Here is a 17,228-nt window from a genome sequence, read left to right as displayed (position 1 = left end):
TTCTTTTTTTTTTTTAAGTGAGAGAAAATCTTTTATTATAAGTGTGCATTGAGTTGGTTGTTGCTTTTAGTTGCTCCTACTCTAGCTTTTAATAATTATTATTGGTTTCTTCACGTTGATTTAATTGGTTGTGAGTTATTTAACCATACAGTGTATAGAATGCATTTTAATTTCGACAGTATTTTTGGCCTATAATTTTCTAATAATTTGAACGTAAGGCATAATGGTGTTATAGCTCAAATGTAAATAGTCTGTATATTTTTCTTAAAAAATGTATCTGTACTTCATCTAAAATTCGCTTGCACAGTAATACTTCATTGGTGATATGCTCTCTATAAATCTGTGCTACTTAAAACATAAGTTAAATAGTTATAAGATAATAAGATGACCAGGATATTTTTAATTTATAGGGCATTTAAAATACGTTTTACCTTATTTAATGCTTACTGTGATTTTGAGAGAAAAATTCCTCCATTTTATAGAAATGGAGAGACAGAGGTAGGATGAAATATAGACTGTTTTCTTAGAGGATTGTAAAAAAGAGTAGAGCCTATCCAAGATGTCAGCCCATACGTTGAAATTCTCTCATAAACTGATAGTTTTACGTGCACTAGAGGCAAAAAGGCATTACCTGACAGTAGTTTTGATGACTACATTAAGATTTAAATTAATAACAAAAATTGTAAACATATTTATTGTATGATTGCTGATCCAAAGTCATGGGCAATGTATGTTCTCAGACTTTCTTACAACATATTACTAGGTCTTGAGCTGTGAGGAGTATAGTGTATACTAAAGTTCAGGTTCCATTTCTTATAGTTAATACATTATAAATGGTCTTGCTCACTACAGCCCTCTGTTGTAACTCAATTGTAAATGTTGAACTTTCCCCTTCAGCTTGGATATCTAATGATAATCTTTGTAAAGCGTAATTTAATTAACTGTTTTAAAATTATTTAAGCAAGAGGTTAGGAAGAGAAATATTCAACTATTTCAGTTCTCTATTAAAATTATAAACGTTGTTTAAAACTCCCATTTTTCCCAGGCTATTCCTCAGCAATAACCTGATTTAAAAAGCAATTAAGTATGGTGTGGGAAGATATAATACCTTAACCATAAGGCTACAGAATAGAACTATACGTTATTGGACCCAGAAGAGATATTAAAATTTAAGTAGTCCAACACCCTCATTTTATGAATGAGGAAACCATGATCCAAATAGGTTAAATGACTGATCCAGTTTCAAACACTAGGTAGGTTAGTGGCATAGATAGTTCCTTGACTCAATTAGTGGTCTTCTCAGTATTCTTTACTGCCTCCAGAAAATCAGAAAGGTGAAAACTGAACTCCAGTATTACACTTTCAAAGCATGAACTCTACCTCTCTACATGACTTGAGATGCTTAATCAGTAGTAACCAACAAGATTAAATTTATTATCTTTTTAATTCAGTAAGTTGCCTTGGAAAGCAACCACATAAAATGGATTGCAAGAGACACTTTGGCGGCAATGCCCCTTAGTGTGTGTGGCAGGAATTAGATTCACTGCATTGTGTATGTATCCCAGCTGCTAAGAAAGCAGAGTCCTAGGAAAGAGCTACAGGAGCAGGCCAGTGCAACTGCTCTGATTCAGTAAGTAACTTGAATTTCTGATGGAATTGATCACTCATTAGCCTATGGGCCAGGAAAAAAGGAAATCAATGAACAAAAAATATCATAGTGATAAGAGACTATACGTGACCCCTACCTTGACCACATGTGCCTTGAGTTGAGCTTTATCTTCTCGAGATTAAGGAACAGTCTACTCTGCATGGCATACTTGGGCCATACCTAAAATCATGCTTTTCATCATTCTGGGAACTACTTCTTAAGAAAGACACTTGACAGACTAGAATGAAACAAAGATGGCCAGGGGCTGGAAAACACTACCATGTAAAGAAAGGTTAGATATTTGGCTTTTAGTGTCTAGAAAAGAAAAAACTTAGGAATGGAGAAGGGGAAGGGAACTGACATATTTTTAAGTACCTCTTTTGTGCCAGGCACTTTGCATATATTATCTCTTCTTATTCTCACAGCCACCCTGTACAGTAGGAGTTATCTTCTTTTTTGTTGCTGTTGGCTTTTTGTTTGTTTGTTTTTTGAGACAGAGTTTCGCTCTTGTCCCCCAGGCCGGAATGCAGTGGCATGATCTCGGCTCACTGCAACCTCTGCCTCCTTGGATCAAGCGATTCTCCTGCCTCAGCCTCCCAAGTAGCTGGGATTACAGGCGTGCACCACTATGCCCGGCTAATGTTTGTATTTTTAGCAGAGATGGGGTTTCACCATGTTGGCCAGGCTGGTCTCATAACTCCTTACCTCAAGTGATCCACCCACTTCAGCCTCCCAAAGTGCTGGGGTTACAGGCATGAGCCATCGTGCCGGGATAGTAGGTGTTATCTGCTTTCAAAGTGTCTGATTTGAAGGTATCAGATAACTTGCCTAATATAGAGTTAATATAAAGCAGAGAGTTGCATACCTTTGAAGCTCATGCTTTGGATAGGAGTCTTCAAATATTTGAAGAGCTGATATGAACAAGAGGATTGAGGATTGATATGTGTCACTCCAGAGGGTATCCTTAGTAGTGATAGTAGCAGTTGTAAATGTAGCAGTAATATTAGCAGTAAGATCAAGAGCTGATATTTACTGAGCACTTATTTTGTACCAGGGACTGTGCTAAGTACTTGATTTGTGTTAACTTGTTTAATTGCAATCCTATGAGGTAGGTACTATTGTTATCTCCATTTTTACATATAAAGAAACTGAAGCACAGAGATTAAGTGATCTACCCAAGATCATATAAGTGAGGGAACTTGGATATGAACCCAGGTAGCCACAGGAATTCAGATTTTAGCCTAGCATATAGGGGAAAACCTTTCTATTCAAACTGTCTGGCGGTGGAATGGGTGTTCTTATGAAGCAAGGACTTTTCCAGTCCTGAACATGTTTAAGTATGTCTAGATGCCACTGTTAGGCATGCTGTGAATGAGATTCTTTTACTGGGATAAAGGTTAAAAGTAAGATAACCTCAAAGGACCATTTCAACTCTAAAATTATACAAATCTGATTTGACGTATCTACTGGTTAGTGAGCAGCTATGACCTTTCTAGTCCATTTGTGGACTTAGTTGGGTACTCAGAGTTCATAGTAGAAAGGCTTCACTTCTGTTACTGTAGATGAGCTGTTGGCACAGGAGAAGTATAAGTTAATGCACTGGGCCACCAAATGGAGAGAAGCCATTCCAAGGGTCTGTTGCAAGAACCAATTTAGAAACCACTGGACAAGGTCAAAAGAAATCCATTAATGAAAATTGATTAGTCTTTAAGGTTCTGGTTTCTAATTGTAATAATTTATAATCCAAATGAATTTAGTACCCACTTTCAAATTCCAACACTTTCAATTTTATCTTAATAATTCCTAGTATCAACCTGCCATATGCTTCTTCCCTTTCCAACCCTGTGATAATGTCAGTTATCTATTCATTCAGACACCTTTGTATTTCTAATATTGGCCAATTAAAAAAGCCATCTGTGGGTTCATATAAAATGCTCCACCTAGAGGATAAAAGGTCTCATTGAATTTAAAAGCACAAAGTACTATGCCATGAGGAAAATAACCCACAGATAAAGCTAAATAGCTTACTCTCTTCCTCTCCCCCAGCCTTTCTTTGCCTTTCTTTGGCTACCTTTATAAAATAAAATATTTCATGAGAAAAATTAGCTCTCTAGGAATTCCATCACTGTCAGTAGTAAAAGTGAGAAGACACTATCATTAACCTCTTTTACCCAATGCCTCTTGAGAGCTTTGGAAAGGCAGCTAGGAACGTAGCTTATCACTACTTCCTGGGTCAGAGATAACAGCTGTTAGTCACCTGGGAAGGCAGCGGAGCAGAGAGAAGCTAGCTAAGAACTGCTCTGGAGAAATACAAACATAAAAGCTTAAGACTCTTCAATCAGTTGCTCCTCAGACTGCTGAAAACCCCCTGTAGAAGGCCAATTGAGTCTTTGAATGTGCTCATTTTTTTCTGGAGACTCACTGATCAATTTGGTATTGTGCATTGTACAAAGGATCAAAAATCAGAGTCTGCCTACATTGATTGTGATTCCATGTGTCTTGCTAAGGTTACGTGACATTTTTCCCAGATGCTCAGTCCCTAGAGAAGGGAATTCTCTAACAGTGGTTTAGTTATGTTTCATAGCTAGCCTTTCTCTCAATTCAACTTAAAGTACCAGTGATATTTCAGAAACAACGTCTGAGACTTATATTATTAGAAACATTTTTATTGACCTAACAGAGGCCTTTGATTTAGTCACCCATATACAGTTTCTTCAGAAATCCCATGATTCTGGGCTTAGCAGTGGCCCTGTAAAATGGTTTTCTCTCCATTTAGTTCTTGCCAACTTAGCCTCGACCTGGAGGTCCAAAATACTTGCAGACTGTCATTTTTAGTGAAGATTAACTGAAGCCTTTCGTTGGCTGATGGTGAAGGAGAGTTCAAAGACTATGCTGGCAGCTCCATTTGCTATCACAGGAAGGTTCTCCTTTTGAAATCATCTCCCTCTTTCTAGCAGATCTGCTGTGTCAAGGGTGTGCTTTTTAGCAGAATCTATTCCTTGAGTTGCTTTTGGTGTAAGTTATCTGCAAAGGCAAAACATTCATGGTAATTTATGTGACATAACTTATTTCAGTAGAGTAATAGAATGGTAGAGCTAAAGGGGATGTTATGGAAGCTTCTGCTTGATATCCTTGTTTTATAGATGGGGAAACTGAGGCACAGAGTTGTTAAATTACTCGCCTGAAGCCATACAAACTAGTTAGTATCAGAGCCTAGAGTACAAACCCAGGCCTCGGGACTCCTAATCAAGTGTTTTTTTTCTAATATGTTATGCTGCTTTCTGCCTAGCTAATTCGTGTAGAATTTACCTATCATAAATATACATACATATTACATGTAAATAAATATTAAATAGACAGATATGTATGTTATGTATTCTATTGGTGGCAACATAGCCTAGCAGTTAAGAGCAGACATAGATCTGAATTCTACCCCTTAATACTGGTGTGAATTTATACATCTAACTTAACCTCTGAGCCTCAGTTGCCTCATCTGTAAAACTGAGACGATAAGAGTACTCACTCACCTGTTAAAATTATGAGAATGAAATAAGAAAATGCATGTAAAGTACTTTGTAAACTGCCTTGTGCATAGTAAACTCTCTGTGAATGATAGCTATTTTTACTATTTAACTTTTTTCTATATAGCTCATTCAGTTCCCCCCCCCCCACCGCCTCCCCTCCCCAGGATGATAATTCCCTTGGAAATCTTAATTTTATTAAGCTAGCATGCAAATGTGTTGTAATGCAACAACATTCTTCTAGCTAGACTGAGTCTAGTGTATCCATTTTTTTCTAAGTTAATTGCAGCCTGATTTGGTTCTGTTCAGTATCACATCTATTTCCACAAACAGGAAATTGTCTTTTCTATATTTTGATTGGCAGGGATGGTTTTATAAACTATATTGAATTATATTAGTGTTTCTCTATGGTGGAGGAGACACTTTCATTATAAGCCTCTGTTCCTAGGTGCTTATCTTTTTCATAAAATTACCCTTTGGACTGATGTATTTTCAACTTGTTTTCTATTTCAGATGGGGTGGAAAAATTGGAGGGTGTGAAAAATGGAGAAATTTCTTGTAACATTTTATTTGACTACCAAGTAATCACATTTGAAGATTTTCCTGTTTGCCCCTGCAGTTTCAAAATGTTAAAATCCCATAAGAACCCAGAAACACACAGCATAATTATTTTAAAGAACAGCTTGCAGAAATTCCGCAGGAAGCAACAATGTATATATGAGATCAAAGTCTTACGAAGACACGGTACCTGGTCCCAGAAGCTTTCTTTTTCAAATCATCTGTGACAATCGAGATTAAAAAAAAAAAAAAGACAAATAGATTTCTTTAAATTGGATCCTGCTTTGTTATATTCCCAGCTATCCTCCTTTCTCAACATGGTTGAAAAATGTTTATCAGGGAAAAAAAGAGGAACAAAGTAAGCAGGAAGTAAAGGTTAAAGAGCAGTTAAGAAAAACAAGAATTTGTAAATGCCCAGGACCAAAAACCAGAGCCCAGTGCCCTGGGGATTTCAGTCAAATTGCTGTCAACAGGATCTGAAAGAGATGGAGTTCCATTGTAAGGAGAGTGCCATTCATTAGGGCTAATCCCAACTAAAGGGGATGTGCCTGAGTACCTGAGAGGAGGATAGAGTCAGTTGAAAGAGAATATAAAGGTTATGTCTAGGAGTAGTATAGAAACTTCAAAAACAACAAGAAGACATGGGCTGAAAGGTTGGGCTCTATAGTGGAAGTTAGAGAATGGAGGAACAAGAAGGGATTGTTTAATCACTTAAAGTAGTACTAAGTAATATGGTTATTAGAAAATTGCCTGTAACTTATCTCAGCAACCTCCATTTAAAATGTAAGCTCCATGAGATGAGGGCTTATTGTCGTTTGTTTACTGATATTAATATATCTCCAGCACCAAGAGCAATTTCTGGCCATAGTAGGTGCTCAGTGAACATTTGTTGAATTAGTGAATGATAGAAATTTACTTTGAGGTTTCCTCCTATAAAATAAAGTTAATTTGTTTCCCTGAACTGCCTCTAATTGCTGCTTTGGAGTGATGAGGAGTAAAAGGTAAAGAAGGACCTTAAACCCAAGATGTAAATCAAAGTAACAATGGAAACCTGGGCTCAGGGCAAGAATGGTTTGAGGGCTGCGTTTAGAAAGTGTTCCATTCATCTTAGTTGGCAGCAAAATCGCCTTCATTTTTCAGACATCCTTTCCCTGAATCCTTAGATGTACTATGCTGGCATTAGAAGGGAAGCTAAAGTCAGGCATCCCCAAAGACAACACTCCCTATTTGACATTTCACCTGCTACTGACAGCCTATGGCAGTTGCTGTTCCATTGCTTGATTCAAAAAAAAGAACAGCCTCACACATCAGAAATTCTTCCCTCCTTGTTACTCTCTTAAGCTAATTTGAACCTGTGTAACCTCTGTGTGGGTTCGTCATGCCAGCTCCTAGAACAGTGCCCGGCACCTAGCAAGCACTCAATAAATATTTATTGAATGAAACGACCCTGTCTGGTCTCATAGTTTGAAAGACTACCTGTTTTGTTGGTCCCCTTTCCATAGTCCCCCAAAGAAGATAGAGATATATCAGGAAGAGCAATTATGGGGAAATTGAAGAAAAGGAATGGAAAGTAATTGCAATTTCATGTGTGCCCAGATTCCAGTGCACTTCGGAAAATCCCCTCCGTATCTCAGATGAGTTGCAACTCCAAATCAACATGTAAAGCAGTTATTTTAAATGTGCAATGCTAAGACTCAAGAAAGTTTAGTACCTGCTTTCATTCTAGGGTGAAAAGAAAATTCAGTGCTGTTTATGTGTGTGTGTGTATGTGTGTGTGTGTGTGTGTGTGTCATTATACATGAATACTTATACTTGAGATGATGTTATTAAAACATATGTGTCTTTCTTATGTTTATCTGGCCCACCAGTTAGGGAGTTATATTTAGGTATGTAATTCAAGACTTCCTCACACCTAATCCCAAAGCATTTGGGCATAACCAACATTTTGCTAAAAGGGGGTGGTGTGTGAAGGCAGATATGCTTTCTACAGAATGAAAGTTGGAATTTGAATCCCTAAAGGTTTATAGGCAGGCCTAGGAGACTCCTGCTCTCAAAGCCAGGAAGTAAAATATCATGGACAGTATTTTTAATAGTAGGGCTAGATGTGTAGGATGTGAAACTAGCACAGGAAATGTAGAACAAGAACATTTGGCAACCTTGTGCTTCCTGTCTCAAATAACTATTATGGAACATCAGTGGGAGGTGGTAGGCTATAGTGAATTTTAACATTTTTTTGTATTAGACTGCCATACTACTGAATTTTTCGTATGTTATAGATTTTTTTCTGTTTTATTTTTGCTTTTTGTTCTTAGAAAAGTCAGTTCCCAAGTAGGGTGTGTGTGTGTGTGTGTATGTGTGTGTGTGTGTGTGTGTGTAAGGGAATATCTATATTTAGTATCTACCTTTAGGTGTGTTTGTTTCCAGAGTTACTTCTTTAACAACTGACATGGTATTCTTTGGGCAAGTCATTTATTTTGAGTACTGTAAGATTTCTGATGGGAGTGCTGTAAACTCCAGCTCTAAATTGATGTTGAAGAATCGATAAACTACTTAGCAGAGGAATAAATGGCTTGAGGAAAAAAATAACCAAGTAAAATATGTCTCTCTTTCTGTCCAAGCATGTATAGTGAGAGGGAGCATATTTGACAGAGAGCATTAAACGGCTGTCACCTTCAGAGTCCTGTCCCTCATCTGGTTTAATTTTGTAGATTTTTTTTTTTTTTTAATTCAGACAGAGATCACCACAAAAAGAGATTAGAACCTGCTGATTAAAGGTTGGCAAAAGGTTTGGGATCATGAAAGCAACCAGATCTTTTCCTAAAGAAGTAAGAATTATTTTCCCCTACTTAGAGTATCCTTATTAAATAGCATTGTCCCAGATATTATTCAGAGCAATCCAGGAATTAACTTTTTACTTCAGCAAAAATTTATTGCGCACCTTTTTGGTACCAGATACTCTGCTAGATATTGTAAAAACAACAGTGAAAAAATATATACAAAGGTCTCTTCCCTCATTGAGCTTTACAACAGACAAATAAACATGGAAATACATAAATATATGCGTAAAATACTTACCGACTATAGGAAGTGCTAAGATAACTATGGATGAGTAAAAATATGAGAGGACCTACTTTGATATCATGGAAAAAAGGTTTCTATGAGAAAGTGAATTTTAGGCTGAGACCTGATAATTGAGGAGGTACCTGTCATGCAAAGAGCCTGAGGAACAGCAAGCACAGGTCTCTGAGGCAAGAAATGACTGGTTGTATTGCGGGAACACAGGGAAGGCCAGCATAGTTGAATGAGAGGGAATGTAGCACGAGATGAAGTTGGGAGAGGTAAACATCATACTGGGCTTATAGGTCCAAACAAGTTTGGATTTTTATTCTAAGAGCAGTGAGAAGCCATAGAAAGATTTTAAGCACAGGAGTGATAATGAATTGTTTTACACTTTTTAAAAGACTACTTTGACTGCAACCATGGTTTGAATGTCTCCTCCAAAACTCATGTTAAAATTTAATTGCCAATGTTAACAGTATTGGGAGATGGGACCTGTAAGAGATGATTAGGTCATTGCCAATGTTAACAGTATTGGGAAATGGGACCTGTAAGAGATGATTAGGTCATGAGGGCTCTGTCCTCATGAATGAGTTAGTGCCACAGGACTGGATTAGTTATTGCAGGAGTGGACTCCTGATAAAAAGATAGAAGTTTGGCCCCCATTCCCTCTGTTTTGTGTGCTTGCTTGCCCTTCTGCCCTTCAGCCGTGTTATGATGTAGCATGAAGGCCCTTGCCAGATGTAGCCCCTTAATATTGGTCTTCCCAGCCTTCAGAGCCATAGGCCAAATAAACTTCTTTTCGTTATAAATTACCCAGTTTGTGTTATTCTGGTATAGCAACAGAAAATGTACTAGAGATAGCTGCTCAGCAGAGAATGAGTTAAAGATGGGCAAGAGTGGAAGCATGACACAGCCAGTTAGGAGGCTATTTACTTACTGCAGGAGCCTTGATAAGAGAACATAGTGACTTGGATGATGTTAGCAATGGTGATGAAAAATGTACAGATTCAAGATGTATTTTAGAATTATAATCAAAAGATAAGATTTAACTGATGGTTGGAATATACAGAATGCTGAAAGAGTAGGAGCCAAGGCCAACTTCCAGTAGAAAGATGGAAATGATGATGCAGAAGAAGAAAAAGGAACATCTGCAGTCTAAGCAGCAAGAAAGGATGGGATTTAGCGACACTTGTTCCATTTTAACAACACAGAATATAGATAGAGACATAGACAGGTTTGCAGATTTGGTGGTAGGAAGATGAAAGAGCTACTTCTTCTGATACCTTTTTCTTCTCCATGAAGTATGAGGCAAGATCATTAGTTAATGGCAGGAAGTGGAGTGGAGTGGGGGAAAATATAGGAGGATTGAAGATAGCAATGAAGGTATAGTCACTTTAAAGAGTGGGAAAGCAAGTTTAATACAGAAGTAGCATTGTTGAGCAGAGATGAGTGCTCAGTTGAGGCTTGTGATCATGAATCCTTTAAATGAACGTGAAGCCCATTTGCTCAGCTATGTGCATTTTTCCCCATTCAAGTTTAGTAGCTCAGGTGCAGGTCCAGAAAGGCAATTTAATTGAATTCAACTCACATTTTGTTACATGAGTGCATCAGGGAGAATATAATATGATATAATGGAATGAGCACATGACTAGGGGTCAGAAGGCCTGGACTGTGATGCAAGCTCAGCTAATTACAAGCCATGTGACCTTAGGCAAGTTGCTTAATATTGCTCTGCCTCTCTTTTCTCATTAGGAACATAAGAAGATTGGACTAAATAATCTTTAAGGTTCTTCTTAGCTCTAAAACTCTGTGATTATTTTCTTTTTCCTCTTGTGACAATTCTTGATCTCAACCAATTTCTCATTAATAAAATGTTTTTGTTAAATATGTAGACTCTGAAGCCAGACTGCTTAAATTTGAATTCTAGCTCCACCAGTTCTAAGTTGTGCAATCTTGAGTAAGTCATTTCACCTTTTAATGCCAGAGTTGCTTCATCATTGCCGTGGGCATCATAATAGCATATACCTTAAGAGGGTTATTGTAAGGATTGAATGAGTCAATGTGTGTAAAGCTCCTAGAACAGTGCCTGGCATGTACTGTACCCTCAAAAAATGTTAGCCATTATTGTTACCCAAAGTTCTGTATCATTTCTAGGGCCAGAAAATGTCTGAAAGTTTGGAATTCCTTATGCTTACAGGCATGCATAACCCTAACACCCTATTTAGAGCACCTCATTTTGCTTCAGGGTGATAGTGTGGCATAGAAAATGTATTTTGGAACCAGACGAACCTTTGTTTGAATCCTGAGTCTGCCATTTACTTAGCTGTGAGACCTGGGGTAAATAAATTAACCAGTTGATATTCAAATTCCCCTTCTACAAAATGAGGGTAGCAGTAATATTTATCTGATAGTTTGTGGAGAAAATTAAATGAGATAGTGCATGTAAAATACCTGACCGTATAGGGCTTGGCATGTAATGGGCATTTAATAACAGCAGTTATTGCTGTTATAGTATCCTGCCCTAATATATGACTTCTTATGCCAGCTATTGAGGAATAGGTGACTTTTGTTCTTATTGCTTCTTATTCTCATGGAGCACAGAAGAACAACAAGTGGCCCATCAGAGAGAAAGATCTGAAAGTAGAAGCAGGATCAGCCAGTACATTGAACATAGGGTGAGGCTAGAAGGGCTAAATAAAGGAGTGCACGTTTGTTATATGTTACAATAAACACTATAAACACATAGATTACTTTTAACAGTGAAATCTTCCTTTTGAGTTGAATGCCATGCCAGTGATAGTGGGTTAATAGAACCAGAGACAATCATAAGGCTGATCTACTCAGTTCTCAGTCTAGGAAGGTCACCATTGCCTTTCACTTCTAGACAACGACGCCATTCACGGCTTAATTCTACTGATCCCAGGACGTTGGCCATTCCTGGGAAATCTTTGAGCTCCTTGATGAAAAGACATCATATGAGGCTGAAAACTGTAATATAATTTCATTTATAACTGACCCTCAGAACTGCTTTGGGAGCAGCACCTATTTTGCTTCCTGGATTTGAAAACTTCCTACTGAGTTGTATTGATTATTATTATTATTTTTTTTTACAGAAAGGAAATATGGGGAAGAGCCCCTCATTTAACTGATTTTGTGTAACAATCAAAATGGATCATATAGGGCTAAAAAAGAGCTCAATGAATATAGATGTTTTAATCCCAATGTTACTTTCCGTATGGTATTAATTACGAAGATAAATTAGACCAGAAGTTTTTGTTTTCCTATCAATTTCATTTGAGAAAAATATTAGATTTAATTATCCTAGCTAAAATCTTGGTCCTTCTTGTTAAATGTATTTCATCTTGTTAGCCTGTTAATTTCTTCTGTTAAGCTGAGTGACTAATATTAATGCAAAATTTTATCAACTGAAAACGGAAAGTAAACTTGTAGCCCTAATTTCCCCTTGTATGTGCTAGTTAAGTAAGTAATTTGAACCCAGAAGCTAAATTACCTTTACTAGAGACCACAAAGCAGATTAGTTAGTATGAATTATGAGCTTTCTTTCTGCCTCAGATATTTGCTCATATCTATTTTTCTCACTCTAAAAAGATTGTGATAATAATTGTGATCTTACCAGGTTATACTGTTCTAGTGGCTGGAGCATCAACTCGGATATTGGGATACCATTTGCAGTTGAGCAGGTTCACTTCACTTCTCAATCCATTTCCTCTTCGGAAAAATGACAGTGATAATATCTGTCCTTATCTCTTTTGCTTGGAGGTTGTAAGAATAAATGAAACATGGATGGAAACAGTTTGAGCATAAATACATAAATCCGAGGAATTATGACTCTTCAGGAATTATTTATGTATACCAGTATTTGTGTATTTAGAAAGTCCCTCCCTTACCCATAAACACATGCACACTTCACCATCATCATCAAACTTAAAGAGACATGCACACATAAATCCTCATGTTTTCAAACATACTTTTTTTCCTCATTGGCTTTTAAAAAAAGGTTACTTTGAACTGTGTAGAATTGGATAGACATTAATATACTTTTATCTGGCTATGTATCCATTTATTTATTCATTAATATAGTCAACAGATATTTATCAAGTTCTACTGTATGCCAGATACTGTAACATGCTGGGGGAAAAATATAATAATCAAGACAGGAATGACTCTTGGCTCATGAGCTTATGGCCAAATAAGGAAGACAACAGACTCTGTAAAAAGTTTAAGTACTGTAATGGGGGATTGTCAGAGCATAGTAGAGTGCCTAGCAGAACCTGAGATGTAGAGGGTAGAAAAGGTAGAAATGCTTCCCACAGAAGTAATGTTCATGCAGAGGCTTTTAGAGAATGAGTAATTGCAACCTAGCAAAGAGAAGTGGGGAAGAGCATTCCAGTCAGAGGGGGCAGAATCACTGCAAAGTTGTGCAGTAATTTGGTGTGTATATCTATCTACACTTAGACATCAACCCATTTACAGGTAGCTGTGCCTCTGCCTAAACTTGGAGAAACCGCATGGCTTTTCAGACCTTGTGAATTGTTGGCTCTGTCCCTGAATACACTGAATGGATGAAACCCTGGCTTAGCATGAACTGCTTTTGCTCGTTGAATACTTTTCTAACTCATAAAAGTCAAGTTCTCAATCTTGAATGTTTTTTAGAACCTTCTTATGGTTCTGAGTGTTGTTTATTTTGCTTATCCCGACTGCAGATAATTGTGTATTTGCACTTACCATGAATTTAGATGCTTTTAACAAGTTTCTGCATTTTGGCTGGGTTACTCTATTTAGTAGAGTTGTATCCATCAACACACAGGCTGTTTTATCTATCCAAGCCCCAATAAGTGAGTATAATTTCCTGATATTAACATAGACTCAGAAACCACTGGTCTATGTGATTTGAATAATGACCATTTATTTTTAAACCATTTTAAGACCATATAAATCACTTTCTAAAATTAGTTGAAGTCATTTCCTTCCTAGACTTTCTAGGATTTTCTTCCTTCACTGAGCTCTAGCTACTAACAAGCTTTCAGTTGTATATGTTTGAACTATCTCCTGTTCACTTTTAAGAATTTTCCTATACCATTTACAAAGCAACAAACCACTACCTTGTTTTTTCTTAAACCTAAAAACACTTTACCCCCCAAACTGATGTCTGAACCCAAGCCAAGCACAGCACTCTTCACAAGGAAAGTAGAGAATGTTGTGTATAATTAACAGAGGGCCATGGTAACTCATCTCACTGGCTTGAATATGGATCTAATGTCTGCAGATGCTAGCACTTCTGAGGCACAGAAAATGAATGGTTTTAAATGTGATCCTGGTATGCACTTGGCAATACATATGGTGAACGACTATAATGTGTAATTACATATGCTTATCTCTTTATGGGACTTTTATTTATTTATTTACAAAAAGGGCACCAAAGCCCAACTCTGTTTGGACTGTGTAAGTTGATGGCTGACAAAACAGGGTTCAGAGTTGACATAATGTCTACCACATGGTTAACTTTAGTTTTTGAATGTGACTATCAATAGTTGTAAAGAAAACACACTTCTCTATTCTTTCATAAAACATCGTATTATGAAAAATTTTAAATATAGAGAAAACATGGTATACAGTAGTCCTTTTTTTCTACAGGGAATATGTTCCCAGATTCCCAGTGGAAACCTAAAACCATGGATGGTACTGAACCTTATATAATGCATATTTTTTCCTATACCTACCTATGATAAAGCTTAATATATAAATTAGGTACAGTAAGGGATTAACAACAATAACCAATAATAAAATAGAACAATTATAACAATATGCTGTAATAAGTTATATTAATATGGTCCTCCTCTTCCTCCTTCTCTCTCTTTTTCTCTCTCTCATAATATCTTATGCATTGCACTCAGCCTTCTTCCTCTTGTAATCTATTGACATGATAACTGAGAGGTCTACTAAGTGACTAATGGGTGGGTAGTGTATACAGCATGGCTACTCTGAATGAGGGCATAAATCATCCATGCCTCGGATGAAATGGAGTAGAATGAGTGAGATTCAATTGTGCTACTCAGAATGGTGCACAATTTAAAACTTAGGAATTGTTTATTTCTGGAATTTTCCATTTAATATTTCCAGACTGTGCTTGACAGATAACTGAAACTGTGGAAAGCAAAACTGCAGTTAAGGGAGAACTACTGTACAGTTATACTCACCATACAGATTTACCAAACATGAATATTTTCTGTATTTGTTTCCAGCCACTTAAGAATACAGATATACTATATACCAGTTGAAGTTTACTTTGTGCCCTTCCCTAATGAAATTTCCCTCCCTTCATACCCAGAGGAAGTACCCCCCCGAAGTTGGTGTGGCCCTTTACCAGCCATGTGTTTGTACACATGTATGAATTTAGGAACAGTATTTGGCATAGTTTAAATGTTTGTAAAATTTGTATAATACTGTATGTATCATAAAGTAACTTGCTTTTTTCACTCAATATATTTTTGAGATTTATCTATATTACTATACATATCCATTCATTTTAACAGCTGTTGAATATTTCATTTTATGAATGATTATTTCTTAATGTATTTGTCAATTTCCTTGTTGATGGACATCTCAGATTGCTTCTCATTTTTTACTATTACAAAAAGCATTCCAATACACATCATTTTTTCATGTTATCTTGTGCATGTGTGTGAGATATTTTTCACCTTAAAGTGGTGTTGCTGGGTTGCGGAAGGTATGCATCTTCAACTTTACTAGATATTGCCAAATTGTTCTCCAAAGTTGTTGTACCACTTTATACTTCCACGGATAGTTCATGGGGGTTCCACATCTCCAGCCCTCAGTGTTGTCAGTCTTAAATATTTCATCAATTTCATAGGTATGAAATAATGTCTCACTGTGTTTTAATGTGCATTTTCCCATTTATTAATGAGGTTTATTAGCTTTCCATGTGTTTATTGGCCATGTGGGTTTCCTTTTCTGAGAATTGCCTATTCATATCATTTGCTCATTATTCTATTTGGTTGTTAGTCTTTTTGTTATTGATTTGAAGGAGATTATTCTGGATACTAATCCCTATGCTTTGTAAATATCCTTTCCCAGCCTGCAGCTTGTCTTTTAACTTTACTTACTGCCTTTGCTGAAGAGCCCTCTTAATTTTACTGGAATAAAATATATCAAGGTCCTATTCTTTAAATATAAAACTGTGTAAAAGAGAGTATCATTCTCACACAACCTGGAATACTTCTCATTAAATTAAAATGAAGCAACTTGAAGTAAGACACCAGATTATATTGATATGACTTCATATAAAATAAGCTTTGGAAGTTACCTGCAAACATACGAGAGTTGCTATCACTAAAAATGTAACTTCAGTAGACCCTTGAAGAAAACTAACTAAAGTTATGGAAGATGAAAAAGATCTAGACATCTGCTGTACAACAATGTGCAGGTAGTTAGCGATACTCTATTGTACATTTAAAATTTTGTTAAGAGGGTAGATGTCATGTTATTTGTGTTTTTTTCCCGCAATAGAAAGGAAGCTAGGTAAGTAATTCGGTACATTTCTTTCAACCTAGAAAAAAGCCATTTCCTAAGAAATCTGTCAGTTCCTTTATCAACAGCTATTTGCCTTGGACAAATAATTTCACCTCTCTTCTCATTTTTCCCAAATATAAAGTGAAGAAATTGTTTTATAGTCTCTAAGGCCCACTCCAGCTCTAATAGTTTTACGGCATGAGAAATAATGAGTTAAATGTACTCTAATGATTTCAAATGTTCATTAAGAATTTTGCCAATTCGAGGGAGGAGCCAAGATGGCCGAATAGGAACAGCTCCAGTCTACAGCTCCCAGCGTGAGCGACGCAGAAGACGGGTGATTTCTGCATTTCCATCTGAGGTACAGTGTTCATCTCACTAGGGAGTGCCAGACAGTGGGCGCAGGTCAGTGGGTGAGCGCACCGGGCGCCAGCCGAGGCAGGAGCGAGGCATTGCCTCACTCGGGAAGCGCAAGTGGTCAGGGAGTTCCCTTTCCAGGGGTGACAGAGGGCACCTGGAAAATCGGGCCACTCCCACCCGAATACTGTGCTTTTCTGACGGGTTTAGGAAACGGTGCCCCAGGAGAGTATAGCCCGCACCTGGCTCAGAGGGTCCTATGCCCACGGAGTCTCGCTGATTGCTAGCACAGCAGTCTGAGATCAAACAGCAAGTCCGCAGCGAGGCTGGGGGAGGGGCGCCCGCCATTGCCCAGGCTCGCTTAGGTAAACAAAGCAGCCTGGAAGCTTGAACTGGGTGGAGCCCACCACAGCTCAAGGAGGCCTGCCTGCCTCTGTAGGCTCCACCTCTGGGGGCAGGGCACAGACAAACAAAAAGACAGCAGTAACCTCTGCAGACTTAAATGTCCCTGTCTGACAGCTTTGAGGAGAGCA

At 37.5% G+C, this 17,228-nt stretch overlaps 1 protein-coding gene across 10 annotated transcripts in view; it reads left to right on the top strand.

Annotated features, from left to right (window-relative positions):
* The window catches only part of ENOX2 (ecto-NOX disulfide-thiol exchanger 2), a 278,132-nt gene that overhangs the window by 61,819 nt on the left and 199,085 nt on the right, over positions 1-17,228 (top strand). The window contains exon 1 of one of the 10 annotated variants that reach the window (XM_063660719.1): positions 16,606-16,699. The exons of the other annotated variants lie outside the window; for them this stretch is intronic. The gene's annotated coding sequence lies outside the window, so the exon portion shown is untranslated. Of the gene's footprint in view, positions 1-16,605; positions 16,700-17,228 lie in introns of those variants that run through there. 10 annotated transcript variants of the gene reach the window in all.

Source organism: Pongo pygmaeus, chromosome X (genome assembly GCF_028885625.2).
Source record: "Pongo pygmaeus isolate AG05252 chromosome X, NHGRI_mPonPyg2-v2.0_pri, whole genome shotgun sequence".
Taxonomy (NCBI): Eukaryota; Metazoa; Chordata; class Mammalia; order Primates; family Hominidae; genus Pongo; species Pongo pygmaeus.
The sequence above is the reverse complement of the archived record's forward strand: the minus strand, read 5'-3'. Positions and strand labels throughout refer to the sequence as shown.